Source organism: Triturus cristatus, chromosome 4_2 (genome assembly GCF_964204655.1).
Source record: "Triturus cristatus chromosome 4_2, aTriCri1.1, whole genome shotgun sequence".
Classification (NCBI taxonomy): Eukaryota; Metazoa; Chordata; class Amphibia; order Caudata; family Salamandridae; genus Triturus; species Triturus cristatus.
The window spans coordinates 454,798,267-454,812,033 of record NC_140586.1 but is presented as its reverse complement, the minus strand read 5'-3'; positions in this window follow the sequence as shown (position 1 = coordinate 454,812,033).

Here is a 13,767-nt window from a genome sequence, read left to right as displayed (position 1 = left end):
GGCCATCTTGTTTTGAGTTGTTCTCGCGGTGCATGATCGCGAGAAGAAAGACGTGATCGCGCGACGCATGACGTCACTGCGGGCGCGAACTGTCGCGAGACAGCGCAAATGGCTAAAAACAATACAACATCTCATGGAGAACGCGACCGGATCAAGAAAACTTGTCGGCGAACGCAGGGAATCAGGTAAGGCGATCGCGCGCGCGCGAGAATGTATCATTTTACAGCGCGAGCAAGAAACAAATTATCGCCAAGCTGCGGAAACCGGAATTTTTGACATCTTCGCGCTCTCCGCGGAACGCAAAAATGTCAAAATATCGCAATTTCCGCGAACGGAACGAAATTTTTGCCCAGGCCTATTGGAGACACACCGGTGGTGGAAAGTTGAGCTGTGAGGGTTTTGTCCACAGTGTTGGCACTCACTCGCCCTCTCTATCTCTTCCTTTCTCTCTCTCACACTCTTTCTCTCTCTCTTCCTCAATCTCTCAATCTTCTCTCTCTTCCTCTCTCTCTCAATCTCTCTCTCTGTCTTCCTCTATCACTTTTTCTTTCTCTCTCTCTTCCTCTATCTCACTCTTTCTCTCTCTCTCTCTCTCCTTATATGGACGCATGACGCATAATCTTTTCTTGCTTTTCGTCTTGCAGGCTGTGATTTGCATATTTTCGACCCCCCCCGACACGGGCCTCCTGCCATGTGGCGATGACTTGAGTTCCACTGAGTTAGTGCCACCAGAGATGAGCGGGTGTGCAGCCTGCAATGGTGTGTGGTCTTGATACACCATCCTGGCAATCAAGACCCGATTTGAATTGCGAGCTCGGCTGGACCATGTGTATGGCATGGCTGAGGAGGTTGCTTCGTCACGTGGTGAGCCCTCTTGGGCACACGCCGGTGGCGGAAGGTCAGCAGAGAGGCTTGTTTGCGCAGCGGCAGGCAGTCACCTCTGGGCGGTGGGAGTGGATTGTATGCAGCAGCCTGTGTGCGCACGAGTAGGCAGATACCTCTGGGCAGTGGGAGTGAATGGGGTGCAGCAGCCTGGGTAGGCAGGGGTGGGCAGACACCTCTGGGTGGCGGGAGTAGATGGGGTGCAGCAGCCTGGGTGCACGGGGACGGGACAGTGATTTAGTTGTGTGCAGTTGTATGTACCCTGCCATTACTGATTCTATACTATGTTTCAGATCAGTGAGCTTGAGGGCTGCACTATGTCCCAGAATGTGGTTGGAGACAAACCGGTGGCGGAAAGGTGAGCTGTAAGTGTTTTGTCCACAGTGTCGGCACTAACTCTCCCTCTCCATCTCTTCCTTACTCTCTCTCACACTCTTTCTTTCTCTCTCTCTCTTCATCTCTCTCACTGTTTCTCTCTCTCTTCCTCTCTCTCACTGTGTCTCTCTTTCTCTCTGTCTTCCTCTCTCACTCTTTCTTTTTTTCTCTCTCTCTTCCTCTCTCTCACTCTTTCTCTCCTTTGATGGACACATGACGCACAATCATAACTTGCTTTTCGTCTTGCAGGCTGTGATTTGCAGATTTTCGCCCCCCCCCCCGACACGGGCCTCCTGCCACGTGGCGATGACTTGAGTTCCACTGAGTTAGTGCCACCAGATATGAGCGGGTGTGCAGCCTGCAATGATGTGTGGTCTTGATACACCATCCTGGCAATCAAGACCCGATTTGAATTGTGAGCTCGGCCGGATCACGTGTATGGCACGGCTGAGGAGGTTGCTTCAGCACGTGGTGAGCCCTCTTGGACACACGCCGGTGGCGGAAGGTCAGCAGAGAGGCTTGTTTGCGCAGCGGCAGGCAGTCACCTCTGGGCGGTGGGAGTGGATTGTATGCAGCAGCCTGTGTGCGCACGAGTGGGCAGACACCTCTGGGCAGTGGGAGTGAATGGGGTGCAGCAGCCTGGGTGCACAGGGACGGGACAGTGATTTAGTTGTGTGCAGTTGTATGTACCCTGCCATTACTGATTCTATACTATATTTCAGATCAGTGAGCTTGAGGGCTGCACTATGTCCCAGAATGTGGTTGGAGACAAACCGGTGGCGGAAAGGTGAGCTGTAAGTGTTTTGTCCACAGTGTCCGCACTAACTCTCCCTCTCCATCTCTTCCTTACTCTCTCTCACACTCTTTCTTTCTCTCTCTCTCTTCATCTCTCTCACTGTTTCTCTCTCTCTTCCTCTCTCTCACTGTGTCTCTCTTTCTCTCTGTCTTCCACTCTCACTCTTTCTTTTTTTCTCTCTCTCTTCCTCTCTCTCACTCTTTCTCTCTTTCTCTCCTTTGAAGGACGCATGACGCACAATCATATCTTGCTTTTTGTCTAGCAGGCTGAGATTCACAGATTGTCAACCCCCCGACACAGGCCTCTCGCCATGTGGCGATGACTTGAGTTCCACTGAGATAGTGCCATCAGAGCTGAGCGGGTGTGCAGCCTGCGATGATGCGTGGCCTCGATACACCATCCTGGCAATCAAGACCCGATTTGAATTGTGAGGCTCAGCTGGAACGCGTGTACGCCACGGCTTAGGAGGTTGCTTCGGTACGAGGTGGGCCCTCTTGGACACACGCCGGTGGCGGAATGTGAGCAGAGAGACTGGTTTGCGCAGCAGCGGGCAGTCACCTCTGGGTGGTGGGAGTGGATGGTGTGCAGCAGCCTGGGTGCCCAGGGGCGGGCAGACACCTCTGGACAGTGGGAGTGGATGGGGTGCAGCAGCCTGGGTACGCAGGGGTGAAACAGCGATTTAGTTGTGTGCAGTTGTATGTACTCTGCCATTACTGATTTTAGACTATGTTTCAGATGAGTGAGCTTGAGGGTTGCACTATGTCCCTGCACGTGGTTGGAGACACACCTGTGGCGGAAAGGTGAGCTGTGAGGGTTTTGGCCACACTGTCCGCACTCACTCTCCCTCTCCATCTCTTCCTTTCTCTCCCTCACACTCTTTCTCTCTCTCTTCCTCTCTCTCTTCCTCTTTCTCTCTTTCTCTCTTTCACACTATTTATCTCTCTCTCTCTCTCTTCCTCTCTCTCACTCTTTCTCTCTTTCTCTCTCTCTGCCTCTCTCTCTCACTCTTTCTATCTCTCTTCTCTCTCACACTGTTTTTCTCTTTCTCTCTGTCTTCCTCTTTCTCTAACTCTTTCTTTCTTTCTCTTTCTCTTTCTCTTCGTCTCTTTCACTCTTTCTCTCTTTCTCTCTCTCTCTCTCCTTTGATGGGCGCATGACGCACAATCTTATCTTCTTTTTTGTCTTGCTGGCTGTGATTCACAGATTGTCGAGGGATTACACGCCATGGCTGTACCTGCTTTTATTTTTTTGTTTTGTTTAAATGAAATGATTTTTTAAGTAAATCCATACATGACTGAGATTCTCATTTGTCCAACCTCACATGCATCTTTTTTATTATAATTGTACGACATCAGTCGATTTGTTATGCTCCAGATTTCGGAAGGTTGCTGTCACATTTGTTTGTCGGGGGGAGTTCAGGAGGGGATGGCAGACAAGGGGCTAGTGGCGGGGGGTGTTGAGGCACTGTTGGTTGTCCGAGCTGCATGATCGTAGGCTCCATTGCATCTGTTGTCGTTCGATAAGGCTGTGGGCTAGGCTCACTTTCATGTTGCAGGTTGTAGTCCAACTTTACACCAGGTCAGAGCAGGTGTAAACTTCCTGGTGTTAATGCACCTTATTGCCTGTTTTGTATTCTCTTTGCCGATCTTGCTGGTGGTTGAGAACATTGTGAAGTGGTGTGTTTGCTGCTTTTTGCATGTCAACGCCTAGTCTGCATCTCATTAGCAATATTAGCTGGGGTCATCCGTGACGATGCTTTTTGAGGCTGCTATCATTGGTAAACTGGTGATATGGGCTGTTTGCACCAGATTGTGAATGGTGTGTTAAATTTATCACCATTTTGGCTGCGATAAAGTGCCATTAACTTGGTGATGCGTCCCTAAGTATATGCTCCTTGGTGTTTTAATGACCTGAGAAGTACTCGAGGGCCATGCTGAGAGCTGCGCACCCTTGTTTTTCACACTAGGGGGCCGCGCTGAGAGCCGCGCACCCTTCGTATTCACACTAGGGGGCCGCTCTAGGGTCGCGACTCCAAACCTTTTTGAAAAATAAAAAGCGTTCACTTTTGTTAATTTAGATTCACCTCGGGGACCCCATCCCTGAGGCATGCCCACATCTACATATTATTATATTTTTCCACAGGGGAGGGGGGCCACGTGGCCTTCCTCTCAGGCCACTTCTGGTCCCAGGGACCCCATTCCCTGGGGCCTGGCCTCTCTGTTGGTGACCGTGGGGGGAGCCCCAATGCCCCATGGTCCCGCCGGCTCCCTGCCTCCTGCGGGAGCCGTCATTCCTTTTGGGCAACGGGACCTACTAACATGCAGCTTCCCTTGACCAAAAGCAATTCTGCTTTGCTTCATTGAACCGAGAGCAGATTTTCCTCCTCTCGCTTCAACGAAGCAACCAAGGTTTGCTATGACAGTGTGCGAGACATGCTTCCACCCACTCATAGCAAACACCAATGTCCCAGGGGTGAGCTCCCTGGGACATTGCAAGAGCATTGCAATGTCCCCAGGGCCATCAAGGGCTCCAGCAGGGGAGCCACGTGGCCCCCTCCTTCTATTTTCAAAACTCCGGAGAGGTGGTGTTCCCCGGGGTTTCGGGGAGCCCGCAACACCCCCCTTGCATATTTAATTAAAGCCCTGGAAAAGTGGTGTTCCCCGGGGCTTCGGGGAGCCCGCAACACCCCCCCTGAATATTTAATTAAAGCCCCGGGGGTTGGCGATCCCTGGGGCTTGGGGGGGCCTTGGACGCCCACCAAAAATTACACGGGGCTGTGGAGGCCCTGCAGGCCCCTGCAATATGATTATAGGATTGCCCCCGGAAACCGGCCCACCCAGGGCGGCAGCCCCCGCTTAATTTTTTTTTCTCGTCCGGATTCATGCACCCAGCACGCATTCTGACGTTTTTATTTTTAAATAAAAAATAATTTTTGGGCCTGGGGGTCCTTGTGGGACCCCCGTGAGCAGAAATAGGGGGTCAGGGTGTTTCTACCCTGCCAACTTTTCTTCTCTTTTAATGTTTTTTCAACTGTTTTCTTGTGATCGGTTCTACCGAGTCACAAGATGGCTGCCAATACTTCCGGTTTGGAGTGTTGACAGCCAATCACAGTGAAGCTCGTGGTCTTGACAGCCAATCACAGCGAAGCGCGTGGTCGGGAGGGTGCGCAAACCACCTCTGCCCCAGATATTGAAAACATGTTTTGGGAATTTCTCTGCAACTACTGAATGGATTTACACCATTTAAAGAATCAGTCGCTTTCTGAATCAAGCACTACCTTTTTGCCAAATTTAGTGTAATTCCGTTCAGCAGTTCGGGCTGTAGCTTTGGCTAAAATTTCTTATGGGAAATTGATTTTTTGACTTTTAATGTTTTGAATTTCTCAACAACTACTGAACCGAATTACACCATTTAAACAAAGGTCGCTTTCTGAACCAAGCTCTACCTTTTTGCCAAATTTGGTGTAATTCGGTTCAGCAGTTCGGGCTGTAGCCTGTAATAAACTTTTCTATGGAAATTAACATGAAGAAAACACTTTTTGGAACTCCCCTTTTTTCTCAGCCCCCGCTTGACGAATCACCCCAAACTTTCAGGATAGGAGCTGACCTGGATAGAACCTTTTTTGGGAGAATTTTGGGAACATTTGTCAAATGATGCCGAAGTTATTAGCAAATCAAAAAATGCTTTTCCTATGGAAACTAGGTCCTAACTATAACTACCTACTGGCAACTGCTAGTAGGTAACACATGTAATATATATATATATATATACATATATATATATATATATATATCAAGCTCAGTGGGGAGTGTCCCTCAGGCGAACCGCACTCGAGCAGCGAAGAGCTTCCCCAAAGCTTTATCAAGGTATGAACAGGGAGAGAACCGGTAAATGTTCCAAGCGGCCACACACCAAACGCGTTTCAAGTTTCCCTCTTTGTCAATGGAATGCAGCCAGCAGCGCTGAAGTGGCTCCACCTGCCAATTATAGCCATGTATTTTTCAGCGCTGCAATTTAGATTTAAATAAAGGACTTCACCTCCCACAATGCTACGCCTATCATTCAGAGTTGCCTATTTAGGCAGGCGATTTTGTGCATATATAATTGGCAGGTGGAGCCACTTCAGCGCTGCTGGCTGCATTCCATTGACAAAGAGGGAAACTTGAAACGCGTTTGGTGTGTGGCCGCTTGGAACATTTACCGGTTCTCTCCCTGTTCATACCTTGATAAAGCTTTGGGGAAGCTCTTCGCTGCTCGAGTGCGGTTCGCCTGAGGGACACTCCCCACTGAGCTTGATGTATAGCGGCCGTCCTGCCGCTGAACCTGCACCACCCCCAATTAAGGAGGCCATGCAGCCCGTGGATGTTAGAGCTGAGACATGGGGCAGCGATGAGGATTAGAACAGTGAGTGGAAACCGGGGCTCATGTAGAGCTTTTCATTGCCATGTATTTTTCAGCGCTGCAATTTAGATTTAAATAAAGGACTTCACCTCCCACAATGCTACGCCTATCATTCAGAGTTGCCTATTTAGGCAGGCGATTTTGTGCATATATAATTGGCAGGTGGAGCCACTTCAGCGCTGCTGGCTGCATTCCATTGACAGCAAAGATTCGTCAATCGGCGCCAAAGATATTCCCAATAGAATGTTGCGGATTTCCTATGGAAAATGGGTCCTAACTATAACTATCTACTGGCGACTGCCAGTAGATAATATATATATTTATATATTTTTTGTTCAAACAAATGCCCTCGAGCTTCGGGAGGGCACTCGGCAGCAATCCAGCCATCTGGCTTTTGTTTTTGACTCTCCTCTGCAAAACAAAAAAGAAAATTTGTAGCCTGACATGTTTCGATGCAGAAAGCATCTTCCTCATAGGCTTGCATAAATTACCACAGGAAAAGCTCTCTTTTATGTTTATTTCCGTATGTCTCATCATTTGTTTTCCTTAATAGGCTTTGCATAGTGCAGTTTAGTGGCATGTTGGGACAAGTAGTTCCATGATGAGCAAAAGTCTCCCCTAAGTGGGCTCCTGTCGGTAATTCATATTAAAATGCATGTCTTTTCCTTAGTAGGACTTTGAATGCAGAGAAAAAAAAAATAAAAAAAAAAATATATATATATATATATATATATATATATATATTATCTACTGGCGGCCGCCAGTATATAGTTATAGTTAGGACCTATTTTCCATAGGAAATCCGCAACATTCTATTCCCAATAAGTCTGGCGCCGGTTGATGAATCCTCGCGAAAGTTTCCAAACTTTTGGCCAGCTCCGCTCCGCTCCTACTAATTAGAGTTAAAAGTACATATATATCTATGGCCGGGGAGGATCCGCGCACCCTACCCGCACCGTAAGCACACCCTCCTCGAACCGAGCGCGCACCCTCCTGATCACGTGCTAAATGCTAATTGGCTGTCGAGTGTCTGTCTACATTCGAAACCAGGAACTGGTGGCGGCCATTTTCTGCCCCGGTAGAAGTGAGGCTGAAGAAGCAAGGGGATTAAGTGTGTAAAACATATAAAGGGGCAGAGTAGAAATACTCTGACCCTCTAGAGGTGCTTAGGGGGTCCCAGAAGGAACCCCTGGGGCCCCCTTTTAAAAAAAAAAACAGCGAAATGCACGCAGGGTGCGCGCATCCTATCGCGTTGGGTGCGCGGATCCAAGGGAAAAAAAATTGAAGTTGTTGGGAGATAAAGATCAAGCTTAAATATTTTGTTCTTGAAGGTCGCTCTAAAAAGAGCCGTTGTGTTCATTGAGAGTTTTTGGTGCTTATAAGTAAGTACCTATACAGAGTCTAAAGTTGTTGAGGAAGACTCTGTTTCCTTCATCAGTAAAGTATACTCCATCTCTCCTATACATCTCTTGCATATGAAAGCGCAGATTGTTATTGTAAATGGACCCCATTCTATAGTCTCGGAGAAAAGCAAAAACAGATTTATTCATATGTTTCCTAGCTTTCTCAATCTGTGGACAAAAATGATCGGACCAGTTCCATTTCTGCCTTTGACATATGTTAGAATACACAAAGGCAGTTTTGGGGAAAAGTGAAATCAGTTCTGCAAAGGTGTCCTTCATAAGCATTTCCAGACCTACCCCAGTCAAAGTGCCTAGGTCATTGCCACCACAGTGCATGATTTTGAGGTCAGGGTGTTGGATTTGCATGAAGGATTTCACCAATGGCATCAATTGGTGCCACTTTAACCTTCTCTGTCCAATCCATTTAATGTCTACATTTGGCAAACCAATGTCTTTGTGAATGCCTTTGTTTTCTGCATACCTTTGGCTCCAGAAAATATAGCTGTGTCCCACAATCCACACTCTAAGCATATTGAAAGGAGGTCTGGATGCACTCAGATGGTCTCTGTAAATGAAATGGCAGTTTGGGAAGTAAGATGTTTCTAAAATGGTGGCTAGGATGCAATTTTGAAAAAAGACAAGAAATCATTGGTTTTTTGACAACCTTCTACACTGAAAGGTAGGGTGTATATTTCTGTTTTTTAAACGCATGATTCTTATTGGTTAACAAAAACTGATTGTAAGGAACATTATATATGATAAGCTGATATGTTGAAAAGTCAAGCACACTTCCTGTCTTGTGTAGGGGTGGGTGGAATTTGCGTAACCGCGTTACGCAAATCTCCGCGAAACGGTAAAAAATCTCCGCGAACACGCAGAAATTCCGCGAACACGCGGAATTGCTTGTTCGCGATGCTTTTTTCCTGTTCACAGTTGCTGTTTGCGTGTTCGGGGAGAAATATCTCACGAACACGCATTTTGAGAACGCGAACAAGAAAAAATTTCGCGAAGTCGCGGAAAGCAGAATTTTGGGCTATTTCGCGTTCTCCGCGGAACGCGAAATTACCGAAATTCCGCAAATTCCGCGAGCGGAACGGAATTTACCGCCCAGGCCTAGTCTTGTGTAGGAACATTGTGTGCTGAACTTGAGACCTGTGAGCTCAGTGAAGTGTTCCATGACCTGTTTCTATGGTAACAGGCAGAAGGCAGATTGGGGGAAGGGTTGAAATGTATTTCAGTTGGAAAGGGTTGAAATGTTTAACCAATAGAAATGTGTGTTTGCTTTTGATTTTATGTGGGAAGGAATGTGAATTGATGTTTACATGTATATGTGTGGAAAATGAGAGAGAAACTTTGCCATACTTTGGTTCTGCTGACAGGTGCACAGTGCAGAGATTCTGTATAAGAAAATCTGGTGTGTGACTGATATCTGGTGTGTGACTGAAATACTTTTTAATCTACAAAACAACTTGAAAGGTGAGTTATTTAATTGTGAGGGGATGTATGTAGACTATTTTGATTTTAAACAGACTAATGTATTTCTCCTGCTAAAGTGTAGGGAGTACTTTTTTTCTCTACAATCTTATTGACAGTGTGTGTGCATGTAGCAACCATTCTGTGATAAGCATTTGTGTTTTTCATGTGTTTGTAGACAGATAACTGTGCTGTTTTTATATTTTGGTAGAATTAGAAACCAGTCATTGTTTATGAATTTGTGAAATGAGTTATGTTTCTACACTAAAATGTAATACTCCTTCTAGATGAAGAAATGTGTTTTGGTATAGTGGAAGGGATAGTGTTGCTTGTCTAGAATCACACAGTGAGTCTGTGTGCATTTGGGAACCACTGTGAGAGAAGCATTTGGTAACATTGTGTATTTGCTGACAGATAACTGTTTTAAAACCTGTCTTGTTGTCAAGTTTTAGTAGCATTAGAAGGCAGTTTTTGCTTATGCTTTGATTAAATAAGTCAGGCTTTGACTCTAAAGTGCAGTTCTGAAATATGAAGTTTGTGAAAATATTTGTGAAATGAGTTATGTTTCTACACTAAAATGTAATACTCCTTCTAGATGAAGAAATGTGTTTGGTATAGTGGAAGGGATAGTGTTGCTTGTCTAGAATCACACAGTGAGTCTGTGTGCATTTGGGAACCACTGTGAGAGAAGCATTTGGTAACATTGTGTATTTGCTGACAGATAACTGTTTTAAAACCTGTCTTGTTGTCAAGTTTTAGTAGCATTAGAAGGCAGTTTTTGCTTATGCTTTGATTAAATAAGTCAGGCTTTGACTCTAAAGTGCAGTTCTGAAATATGAAGTTTGTGTGAATGAGTTTTGGTAAACTCCTAGGGATAGTGGTGCTTGTTCAGAATTACACTGTGAGTGTGTGTGCTTTTGGGAACCACTGTGAGAGAAGCATTTGATAACATCATGTATTTGCTGACAGATAACTCTTTTAAAACCTGTCATGTTGTCAAGTTTTAGTAGCATTAGAAGCCAGTCTTTGCTTATGCATTGGTAAAATGAGTCAGGCTTTGACACTAATGTGTTGTACTTTAATATGTAGATTGTGTGTAGTCTCCTTATCCCTTCCACAGTAGGGAATGAGTTTTGGTACGCTGCTAGGGATAGTGTTGTTTGTCTAGAATCACACTGTGAGTCTGTGTGCATTTGGGAACCACTGTGAGAGAAGCATTTGGTAACATCGTGTATTTGCTTACAGATAACTGTTTTGAAATCTGTCTTGTTGTCAAGTTTTAGTAGCATTAGAAGGCAGTTTTTGCTTATGCTTTGATTAAATGAGTCAGGCTTTGATACAAAAGTGCAGTCCTGAAATATGTAGATTGTGTGCAGTTCCCTTACCACTTCCACAGTAGTGAATGAGTTTTGGTAAACTCCTAGGGATAGTGGTTGTTGTCTAGAATCACACTGTGAATCTGTGTGCATTTGGGAACCACTGTGAGGGAAGCATTTGATAACATTGTGTATTTGCTGACAGATAACTGTTTTAAAACCTGTCATGTTGTCAAGTTTTAGTAGCATTAGAAGCCAGTCTTGGCTTATGCATTGATAAAATGAGTCATGCTTTGACACTAATGTGCTGTACTTCAATATGTAGATTGTGTGTAGTCTCCTTACCCATTGCACAGTAGTGAATGAGTTTTGGTAAGCTGCTAGGGATAGTGTTGCTTGTCTAGAATCACACTGTGAGTCTGTGTGCATTTGTGAACCACTGTGGGAGAAGCATTTGGTAACATCGTGTATTTGCTAACAGATAACTGTTTTAAAATCTGTCTTGTTGTCAAGTTTTAGTAGCATTATTTAAAAGGCAGTCTTTGCTTATGCGTTGATTAGATGAGTTAGGCATTGACACTAAAGTGCAGTCCTGAAATATGTAGATTGTGTGCAGTTCCCTTACCACTTCCACTGTAGTGAATGAGTTTTGGTAAACTCCTAGGGATAGTGGTGATTGTCTAGAATCACACTGTGAGTGTGTGTGCATTTGGGAACCACAGTGAGAGAAGCATTTGGTAACATCGTGTATTTTCTGACAGATAACTCTTTTAAAACCGGTCATGTTGTCAAGTTTTAGTAGCATTAGAAGCTAGTCTTTGCTTATGCATTGATAAAATGAGTCAGGGTTTGACACTAAGGTGCAGTACCATGTACTATTCTCTTCACTGCGCCAGAACTGAAAATTCAAAAGTTTTACACAGGCACTGTCCTAGCAGTAGTCTGATGATTTAGTCAGTTTCTAAGTAATTATGTTGTGAACCATACATTACCACATAGACTGCTTCAAATGTCTATGCAGTATGCATGCAGTCTTCTAACATACTATACACTTGTCTTTCACACCTTGAATTCCCTAGTCAGTATCCATACACTTCCAGGAAATACCCTGTCACTCCCTTTGCACTCCTCTAGTGACCCATTCAGTACCAAGTACTAATCCATTCACTGTGCCAAAAGCCAACCACTTATAAATTCACCCAGGCACTCTCCTTGCTGTACTCTAATCATTCAGTCAGTACCCAAGTACTCATGCAGTGAGCCAGGCCTTACCACATAGACTGCTACAAACGCCTATTCACTATGCATGCAGTCCTCTAACCACCTACACAGTTGTTTTTTACACATTCAATTCCCTAGTCAGTATCCATACACTTCCAGGAAACACCCTGTCACTCCCTTTGCACTGCTCTAGTGACCCATTCAGCACCATGTACTAATCCATTCACTGTGCCAAAACCCAAACACTTATAAATTCACCTTGCAGTACTCTAATCATTCAATCAGTGCCTAAGTATTCATGCACTGAGCCAGGCCTTAGCATATGGACTGCTTCAAACCCCTATCCACTATGCATGCAGTGTTCTAACCACCTAGACACTTGTCTTTCACACCTTCAATTCCCCAGTCAGTATCCATACAGTCCAGCAAACATCCTGTCACTCCCTTTGCACTCCTCTAGTGACACATTCAGTACCAAGTACTAATCCATTCCCTGCGCCAAAAGCCAACCACTTATAAATTCACCCAGGCACTCTCCTTGCTGTACTCTAATCATTCAGTCAGTACCCAAGTACTCATGCAGTGAGCCAGGCCTTAGCACATGGACTGCTTCAAATGCCTATCCTGTATGCATGCAGTCCTCTAACCACCTACACAGTTGTCTTTCACACCTTCAATTCCCCAGTTAGTATTCATACACTTCTAGCAAACACCCTGTTACTCACCCAGTGTGTCTCCTTATAGTACTGTAATCATTCAGTCAGTTAGCATGTAGTCTTTTAGTGAGGTAGGCTTTAGGGCATGAACTGCTTCAAAGTAGTATGCACTATGCATGTAGTGTTTTAACCATCGTCACACTTGTGGTTCAGGGCTATAGTTTCTTAGTCAGTTTTTATATAAAATGTGTTTGTACAGTAATGGAATAGTATAAATTTGAAAGTTATTAATATACATTTATTTGTGATTCTTTTTTACAGATACTGTTTTTCAACGTTAAAATAGAGAAATCATGCCAGAAAAAAAAGAAAAAGAAAAGAACAGAGACAGGAGGATTATTTGAAGAAACATCAACCACAAGTATTGAATGTACAAGATAATGTGGCTAAAAGGAAAAAATCTTCTGGTAAGATCACGAAGCAATTTATTAAAAATGTTTGTAGGAGCAAACAGAATGTAGATAATGCTGGAACTACTGAGAATTCTTCAAGTAAAAAAAAAAATCAAAATAGGAGGAAAAGTAAAAAAGCAAATTGTCAGTCAAAGGAGATAAAGTATGGTAAAAGAAGGAAAAATCAGTATAAGGAATTACGCAAAAAAATATTTTACAAGAGAGTAGTGCATAATTTGCTGAAAGATGTGAAGAAATATAAAAAGAGAGCTTTATTTTATAAAAAGAAGAAGCATATTGAAAACATTGTGGAAAAGGCTTTTGAAGTGAAAAGGAAACTGTTTATTTTAGTGTTAAATAGAATCCGATCACTAGATAAACCAATCCATGTAATGAAGGCCAAAAGTAGGAGGGAAAGAGTTATTAATAAAAAAAATGTTTGTGGTGTTTTTTTGGGAGAATGGAAACACAGTTCCAGTTCAGAGCCTTTTTTTAAGCGAAGAGTTATTCACTGAGCGAAAAATTATTGTATGCAGTTGACACCAGTGGTAGAGGTTATGAGGTTAGCGACGGTTGTCCAATTGAGAAAGAGAAAATGGTTGAAAGAAATGCAGAAGAAGTGATAGCTGATGAAGTTTTAGGGAGACGTGCTAAAAACCCTGTGTACACTTGGGATTGCAGTAGTGTTTGCAGTGTACGACAGGAATCTATTGAAAAAATATGTAGTTTTTTACGAGCCTATACTAAAAAAGTGTAAAATAAAAGATTAAGCTGTTGCAAGGACTAGACACT